The sequence below is a fragment of the Scylla paramamosain genome, chromosome 47 (genome assembly GCF_035594125.1).
Source record: "Scylla paramamosain isolate STU-SP2022 chromosome 47, ASM3559412v1, whole genome shotgun sequence".
NCBI classification, from domain to species: domain Eukaryota; kingdom Metazoa; phylum Arthropoda; class Malacostraca; order Decapoda; family Portunidae; genus Scylla; species Scylla paramamosain.
The window spans coordinates 6,354,921-6,364,323 of NC_087197.1; the positions used below are offsets into that span (position 1 = coordinate 6,354,921).

The window sequence follows — 9,403 nt, forward strand, 5'->3', positions numbered from 1 at the left end:
ACTTCATTTGTCAAGAAATACTTGGTTGTAAAGACAATGAAGATGGTTATTTATATCCACACAATGAGTAAGTTGGACTATTGCAATGCACTTTATCACGGCCTACCTAATTATCAGTTGAGGAAACTGCAACTTGCTATGAACAGCGCAGCACGGCGTGAAAGAATAACACAACCACTTATAAACATATACTGGCTACTGATCGAGGATACTACTACTAATGATAATAATAATGATAATAATACGACTACTAATACTAGCATAATACTACAGTAATAACAATAGTAACAATGATAATAATAACAATAATAATGATAGTGATGATAACAATAACAACAACAATAACAACATTTACAGTGCTCTCATTTCCCTGCATTAATTCATCTGGTGTGCTTGTTGTGTTCAAGCCAAACACCCTCCCAGTCTTTCCCATACTTTTCCTCTCTCTCTCTCTCTCTCTCTCTCTCTCTCTCTCTCTCTCTCTCTCTCTCTCTCTCTCTAACGTTTTGTACATCCTTGTCCTTCCCTTTGAGTGTTGATTTTCCTATTTTGACTTTCCCTGATCGTACGCTTTGCTTTGCTCTTTACTTTAATTACGCCGTGGTATCTACCTCCACCTTGTCAGCTGTACCTCCACCCTGCTTATCTCATTCCTCGTGACTTGTTCCACTTCTTAGCTATACTTGGGGGTTGTTTTCTTTTCTTCTATTATTTATTTATTTTTATTTTTTTCACTTGCAGCGTTTCACCTTACGCAGAATAAAAATCAATATCAGACTAAAAACTAATAACATCATTGAGCATATCATAAAACAAAGTATAATATATATATATATATATATATATATATATATATATATATATATATATATATATATATATATATATATATATATATATATATATATATATATATATATATATATATATATATATATATATATATATATATATATATATATATATATATATATATATATATATATATATATATATATATATATATGAGGAGTCAGGCGGAGCTAGACGCATCGTGATGTTCAGCTGATTAGCGTGGGGTTTGATGAGAAGTGTTTGTTTTGGAACGAGAGAGATTTTGGCGTGGAACGCGGGCACTTAAGGTGTTGTTTTAGAGGTCTGGATTGTGTGGCTTTGTCAGCATAGCAGGTATGTGATAGTGTATTTCAGTGTGAAGATATTGTTGGGCAAAGCGTTGGATGTTAATGAAATGTAAGGAGCGGGAGAGAGGATTATTAGAGTGCACCATGGGTATGTTGCAGGAGTTTCACGGTGATGCTTAAGGACCGTAGCCACAGTCGTCTTCACCAGTGTGTGCCTGTCTACTGGAGGAGTGGTGTAGTGTATGGCCATCCTGAGCCCTATCAGTCTGTGGTGACAAGAGGGAGACGCCTGTCATCACTCAGCAGGGGAAAAGAAGCGTTCGTGTGAACAAGGGTTATCCGTGGTGTCTCAACTGGAAATTTTGAGGTGTATAAGTTTCATTTTGTTATTTCTTCTTTTTTTTGGGTTGTGAGTTTACACGAGTTGTGTATTTATTTATTTTGATATCCATTAAAGTGTTATTTGTATGTTTTATGTTTGTTTACCCTGGCAGAAGATTTTTTTAGTTTTCACTCCAGTGGTGAAGTTAAGGTGAGCCCAGGCTGGCTGGTGGGCAGCTGGTACTTCATTATATATATATATATATATATATATATATATATATATATATATATATATATATATATATATATATATATATATATATATATATATATATATATATATATATATATATATATATATATATATATATATATATATATAACTAAAATATCCCACAGAGGGTGAGCAAAGTGAGACACAAACATGGGAGCAGGTAAACAATTAATTTATTATTGCTAAAAAGTTATTTGTCTATTATTACCAATGTATCGGTTTCAAACAATTTTTAAGACTCCCCTTTCTTATTCATGAGCCTCTAAACCTAACCTAACATAATCTAAACCTAACTTAACCTAACGTATTGTCAAAGAAAAGTTATTTATCTCTTATTATCATTGTAACGTTTTCAAACAATTTTTAAGACCCGTCTTTCCTATTCAAGAGAGTCCAAACCTAACCCATCCTAATTCTAATCAAACTTAACCTAGCCTAAACCAGTTTAGCGTATTTAAGAGTTGGGCGCTGGCGAGCTACAAGTGGGTGATGCCACACACGTCAGGCAATGAACACGGCATCCGGACACACTGGGCCCGAACATTTCAAACTGCCACACAGGCCACACACTGGCCGAGCTAGCAACTACGCAGTAAACCGAGAGACGTGCTAGAGTCTATCGCCGGTGTCGTTCGTCTTGCCAATGGCCAATCAAAATGCTTTGTACGGAGTGTTTGCTGTCGTGATATTTAAGATGATATATATTTTATGCCGTTTGTGGTGTAAATATAACAATGACCAAGGAAAAAAACAATCGCAATCAAACACTCGAAATTCGTCTGTGCAAAGGCAGGAGGAGGTGGCAAATCCCAGTGTTGCCATGCCGCTATCATCGTCGACCACGCGTGATACCGAAATAGCACGTGCCTTCACTGATTCACAAAGACTGTCCTACATCAGAGAAAATGTGTGATACAACTGTTTTGGTCGACAATATGTATCAAAAAAAGGCTCCTCCAAAGTCTTTTTGCTAAAGATAAGCCTTATATAGAAAGACATGAAGCTTTGTGACAAACAAATTACATTTACCGGAAAAGGGAGTGGCCATGTAGGATATAAAATCACGACCAACGCTCATTCCTCCCTGTGCTTCTCACAACAGCCTCTGGACTCCTAGACTGCACCACCACCGGATTTGATGTCTTGCCGTCTGTATCAACTACTACGGCTGCGCCGATGTCGAAGGATGACGATTCCGAGAACGACAACGCGCTGATATTCTTTCTCTCTCTCTCTAATATATATATATATATATATATATATATATATATATATATATATATATATATATATATATATATATATATATATATATATATATATATATATATATATATATATATATATATATATATATATATATATATATATATATATATATATATATATATATATATATATATATATATATATATATATATATATATATATATATATATATATATATATATATATATATATATATATATATATATATATATATATATATATATATATATTATATAATAAATCTCAGAAAAATGTAAATGTGGGTTTTACATTTCCTAAAAGGGAGGAAATTTTAGGAAGGAGAGTAAAGGTTACAGAGGCAATGGGGGGCGGGGAATGTCTATGGCTAAAATAATTACAACTCTGGAAATGACGTCAGTCCTAAAGATTATATACAAAAAAAAAAAAAAAAAAGACTGAACGACAGATTCCGTCAGTAACTCAAGGGTTATCTAGCGTTCGCCTGTTGTAGTCAATAGACGCTACTGCCGGCGAGCCTGCCATTGACAGTCCGCCGCCCTCTGTCGCCGCCACCGCCGCTACCGCCGCTGGCCGCCGCTAGTGTCGGCCGCTGGTGTCGGCGTACCGCTGTGTCTTACTACCGCCGTTCGCCGCTCGTCTTGTGTCGGTAACTGATGTCACCCATGGCAGCTCTGCAGATTTTATTTATTTTTTTTATATATATATATAGGAAAGACACTGGCCAAAGGCAACAAAAATCACATGAAAAAAAAAAAAAAAAAAAGCACACTGAGATGTCCATCTCCGAGTAGGGTCCGAAGCGGTACTCAAAAATTGAAGGATAAGTGTCTTGAAACCTCCATCTTGAGAGAATTCAAGTCATAGGAAGGTGGAAATACAGAAGCAGGCAGGGAGTTCCAGAGTTTACCAGAGAAAGGGATGAATAATTGAGAATACTGATAAACTCTTGCATTAGAGAGGTGAACAGAATAGGGGGAGAGAGAAAGAATAAAGTCTTGTGCAGCGAGGCCACAGAAGTAGAGGAGGAATCCAGTTAGCGAAAGCAGAAAAGCAATAAGCATGAAAATAGCGGTAGAAGATAGTAAGAGATGCAAGACTGCGGCAATGAGAAGGAAACTGAAGACAGTCAGAGGAGAGGAGCTGAGACGAAAAGCTTTTGATTTCACAATATCTAAAAGAGCGGTATGCCTGGAACCTATGCTCTGCCCCAATCAGAAATTTTAAAGAGATCAAAAGTCAGGCAGTTTGTGGCTTCCGGGCATGAAATATTTACTTTCTGAAGGGTTGGACGTCTACGAAAAAACGTGGAAAAGTGAAGGGTGGTATCTTTTTTTCCTCACTGAAACTCAGGTGTCTGAGGCAGCTGACAGTATCCCCTTTTCTGTTCCCTCACTACTTTCTCTATCCTCATTTTCGATCCAAAGCTGGATGCTGCGTTTATGTGCGCAATGACTTAACCTGCTCTCGTGCCCACGCTCTTGAATATTCCGAGTTTTCCACCATCTGGCTACGACTAAAGAGTCACTCTCAAACTAAATTTATTTGTGCTGTATACCTCTCACCTAGCTCCTCTGACTATAAGAAATTCTTTGACTATTTAACTTCCAAAGTGGAGCACATTCTTCCCTTTTGCAGAGATCTTCATTCGTGGAGACTTCAATGTTCACCACAAGCTTTGGGTTTCCTCTCCCTTCACTGACCATCCTGGTGAACTAGCCTTCAACATTGCTATCCTCCATGACCTAGAACAATTGGTGCAACACCCTACTCGTATTCCTGACCGTCTTGGAGATACGCCCAACATTCTTGACCTTTTCCTGACCTCTAATCCTTCTGCTTATGCTGTCACCCTTTCTTCTCCGTTGGGCTCCTCCGATCACAATCTCATATCTGTATCTTGTCCTATCGCTCCAATCCCTCTTCAGGATCCCCCTAAGCGAAGATGTCTCTGGCGTTTTGCCTCTGCTAGTTGGGGGGACCTGAGGAGGTATTTTGCTGATTTTCCTTGGAATGATTACTGCTTCCGTGTCAGAGACCCGTCTTTGTGTGCTGAGCGCATAAAAGAGGTGATAGCGACTGGCATGGAGGCGTACATTCCTCACTATTTTTTCTCAACCTAAACCTTCCAAACCTTGGTTTAACACAGCTTGTTCTCGTGCTATACATGATAGAGAGGTGGCCCACAAAAGGTACTTAAGCCTTCCATCACCAGAATCTCATGCACTTTATATTTCTGCGCGGAACCATGCCGAGTCTGTTCTCCAACTAGCCAAAAACTCCTTCATTAACAGAAAGTGTCAAAACCTTTCAAGATCTAACTCCCCTCGTAACTTCTGGCATCTAGCCAAAAATATCTCCAATAACTTTGCTTCTTCTTCTTTCCCTCCTTTATTTCAACCAGATGGCACTATTGCTATCACATCTATTTTTAAAGCTGAATTCTTCGCTCATACCTTTGCTAAAAACTCTACTTTGGACGATTCTGGGCTTGTTCCTCCCTCTCCTCCACCCTCTTACTACTTCATGCCACCTATTAAAATTCTTCGCAATGATGTTTTCCATGCTCTCGCTGGCCTAAACCCTCGGAAGGCTTATGGACCTGATGGGGTCCCTCCTATTGTTCTCCGAAACTGTGCCTCCGTGCTTGCACCTTGCCTAGTCAAACTCTTTCAGCTCTGTCTGTCAACATCTACCTTTCCTTCTTACTGGAAGTTTGCCTACATTCAACCTGTACCTAAAAGGGGCGACCGTTCTAATCCCTCAAACTACAGTCTTCTTTAATTTCTTGCCTATCTAAAGTTTTTTAATCTATCATCAACAGGAAGATTCTTAAACATCTATCACTTCACAACCTTCTATCTGATCGCCAGTATGGGTTCCGTCAAGGCCGTTCTACTGGTTGTCTTCTGGCTTTCCTTACTGAGTCTTGGTCATCCTCTTTTGGAAATTTTGGCAAAAGTTTTGCTGTTGCCTTGGACATATCAGAAGCTTTTGATAGAGTCTGGCACAAAGCTTTGATTTCCAAACTACCCTCCTACGGCTTCTATCCTTCTCTCTGTAACTTCATCTCAAATTTTCTTTCTGACCGTTCTATTCCTGCTTTGGTAGACGGTCACTGTTCTTCTCCTAAATCTCTTAACAGTGGTGTTCTTCAGGTTTCTGTCCTGTCACCCACTCTCTTCTTATTATTCATTAATGATCTTCTAAACCAAACTTCTTGTCCTATCCACTCCTGATCCACTGCTGACGATACCACCCTGCACTTTTCCACGTCTTTTCATAGACTTTCAACCCTTCAGGAGGTAAACATTTCACGCAGGGAAGCCACAGAACGCTTGGCTTCTGATCTTTCTAAAATTTCTGATTGGGGCAGAGAAAACCTGGTATTGTTCAATGCCTCAAAAACTAAATTCCTCCATCTATCAACTCGACATAGCCTTCCAGACAATTATCCCCTCTTCTTCAATGACACTCAATTGTCCCCCTCTTCTACACTGAACGTCCTCGGTCTGTCTTTTACTTATAATCTGAACTGGAAACTTCATATCTCATCTCTAGCTAAAACAGCTTCTATGAAGTTAGGCATTCTGAGACGTCTCCGCCAGTTTTTCGCACCCCCCAGATGCTAACTCTGTACAAGGTCCTTATCCGTCCATGTATGGAGACTTCACAGTCTGGGGGGTTCCACTCATACTGCTCTTCTAGGCCAGTATTGACCCTTTGATGGGAATGACATTTCAGTGAGCTTTTTTTTTTATTGGATTTTTGTTGCCCTTGGCCAGTGTCCTTCCTACATAAAAAAAGAAAAAAAAATCAGCGTAGGAGTGGATAGGACAAGAAATTTAGTTTACAAGAACATTGATGAATAATAGGAAGAGAGTGGGTGACAGGACAGAACCATGAGGAACACTACCGTTAATAGATTTAGAAGAACAGTGATCGTCTACCACAGCACCCATAGAGCAGTCACAAAGGAAACGAGATTAAGTTGTAGATTGAAGGATAGAAGCCGTAGGAAGGAATGTTGCTGGACGCAGTTTCGAACACTACTGCCGCAGCACCATCGTTCGCTGCTGTTCTACTATGCATTCCCGCTTTGCGGATCGTCACTGCTCTATCAAGGTACGAGTATGTTTATTTTTTTTAATGTAAAAAAAAGAAGCCCACCAGGTTTTTTTTAATATTTTTTTGTCGGTGATCAGTTTGCAGTCTTTGGTTGAGAAGAATCTTTTGGTTGATGATTCGGTCGCAAGAAATATATTTCTATTTTGTAAGTTAGGTTTAATTGTTTTATATATTATTACTTATTTTCAATTAAAATTAATCTTACGTCGGTGTTTAATCATGTGATATTTGATTAATTCTAATTCTCCAATTTTACGTTGGTTTTAGGTGAGTGTCGGTCGGAAAAGCGAAATTAAACACGAGCAAGATTTGCTTTTGTCAGAGAGAGAGAGAGAGAGAGAGAGAGAGAGAGAGAGAGAGAGAGAGAGAGAGAGAGAGAGAGAGAGAGAGAGAGAGAGAGAGAGAGAGAGAGAGAGAGAGAGAGTGAAGAAAGGAGGACTCCGAGTTTTTTTTTTTCGTAAGCTGTGTTTTCTGTCTATCGTTTTATGATTTTTTTTTTTTTTTTCAAGTTCCCTTCAACCTGCATCTCTCAAGAGAATGTAAATTTAACAGCTTCAATCTCGCTTCGTAAGAATACTCCTCATTCCCTATATGGTTTTAGTCATTCTCCTTTGTACTGATTCTAATACACCTATATCCTTCCTGTCATATGGTGACCAGAACTGCACAGCGTAGTCTAGATGAGGTCTGACCAGCGCTAAATATAACTTAAATATTACTTCGGGATATCTACTTTTAACACTCCTAAAAATTCATTTTAATATCTCATTTGCACTGTTTCTGGCCTCTATGCATTGTTTCCTTAGATGGAGTTCAGATCTAACTATAATTCCTAAATCTTTTTCGTACCCTGAACGTACCAGAGCTTCGTTGTTTATTGTGTACCTACTGTGTGGGTTTCCTCTACCTACGCTAAATACTTTGTATTCGTTGATATTAAACTGCATTTGCCATCTGTCTGTCCATTCGTTCATCCAATTCAAATCTGCTTGTAATGCGATGGCATCCGATTCTGACCTAATTAGTCTACCTATCTTCGCGTCATCCTCAAATTTATTGACATCACTATTAATTCCACTATCCAAGTCACTGATGTATATATTAGAAACAAAAATGGCCCTAATATTGATCCCTGTGACTCCCCACTGATTACTTGACACCATTCGAATTTAGAGCCGTTTATTACAAGTCTCTGTCGCCTGTTGCTTAGCCACGACCTCATCCAATCTGTCATCTTCCTGTCTATCCAGTGTTCCCTAACCTTTCTCAGGAGCCTCTGAAGAAAGCAGGATTAAGATTTTTTTTTCGTATGTTGTGTTGTTTGTCTATTGTTTTATGATTATTTCCAGTAAAAATTCTTTCTTCACTCTTCGGAAGCGAAGGATAAGAAGGTCGGTCGGAAGAGCGGAGGAAGGAAGACTCCTATCAAGATTTTTTTTTTTTTTCTTAAGTTGTGTTTATCGTTTTATGATATTGATTTTCTTTTTCAAGTCTTAAAAATTAATCCATGTGACATAAATGGCCTGACTTAACATGTGTAAATTTAAGGGCTTCCTCTTTCAGGCACCTTGGAACTACAAAGATGAATTTACACTGCCATCATTTTGTTTTGTCACATAATACAGTAAATCCTCATACATTGTATATTGGGTGAGGGTTGTCTGGGGTTCTCCCTTTATTTGTAATCTGGCCTCCCTCCAAATATTCAATCATGTTTGTCCATTTTCCACCTTCATTTGTAATTCTCTAAGTTATGATTTGGTTTTCCCCAGGTAGGCTAATTCAGTGATTTGAAGGACTGTCGCCACAGGCCTTGAAAGTTGGTCAGCCACATAATTATATTTTCCCTTTACTTAGAGAACGTCAAAATGATATTATTTTATCTCATTTATCCACCGGTTTAGTTTTGGGGATTTAGTTTTTCTTTTTGAATTTGCTGACTAAAGGTTGGTGATCTGTGGGCACTGTAAATTTTGTATTCCTAAGGTAATGATGAAAGTGTCTACATGATAGTACAACAGAAAGAGCTTCTTTGTCAATGGCCGAGTATCTCTTTTCTGCAGCTTTAAGTTTCTGGAAAAATACCCTATGGCTGAGGTAGTGCCATCATCTTTGGCCAAGTACTCCACCCACATGAAGTGTTGCTTGCATCAGTGGTGAATATAAAGTTTCTTTTTAAGAAATCTGCTCTTACCTCTAATAATTTTGCCTTAAAAGTTTCAAAAGACTGTTGGTATTCTTGGGTCTGCTTAGATTTCACATTTGATCTGGTCAGGTTAGTGAGTGGAGCAGTAATCTTAGCGAAATT

At 38.4% G+C, this 9,403-nt stretch overlaps 1 long non-coding RNA gene across 1 annotated transcript; it reads left to right on the forward strand.

The window, feature by feature from the left end:
- Nucleotides 1–1,053: 1,053 nt before the first annotated feature.
- LOC135094853 (uncharacterized) lies at nucleotides 1,054–1,589 on the forward strand. The gene is made up of 2 exons (XR_010264000.1): nucleotides 1,054–1,167; nucleotides 1,281–1,589. It is a non-coding gene; the product is annotated as an uncharacterized LOC135094853 (long non-coding RNA).
- The last annotated feature ends 7,814 nt before the right edge of the window (nucleotides 1,590–9,403 follow it).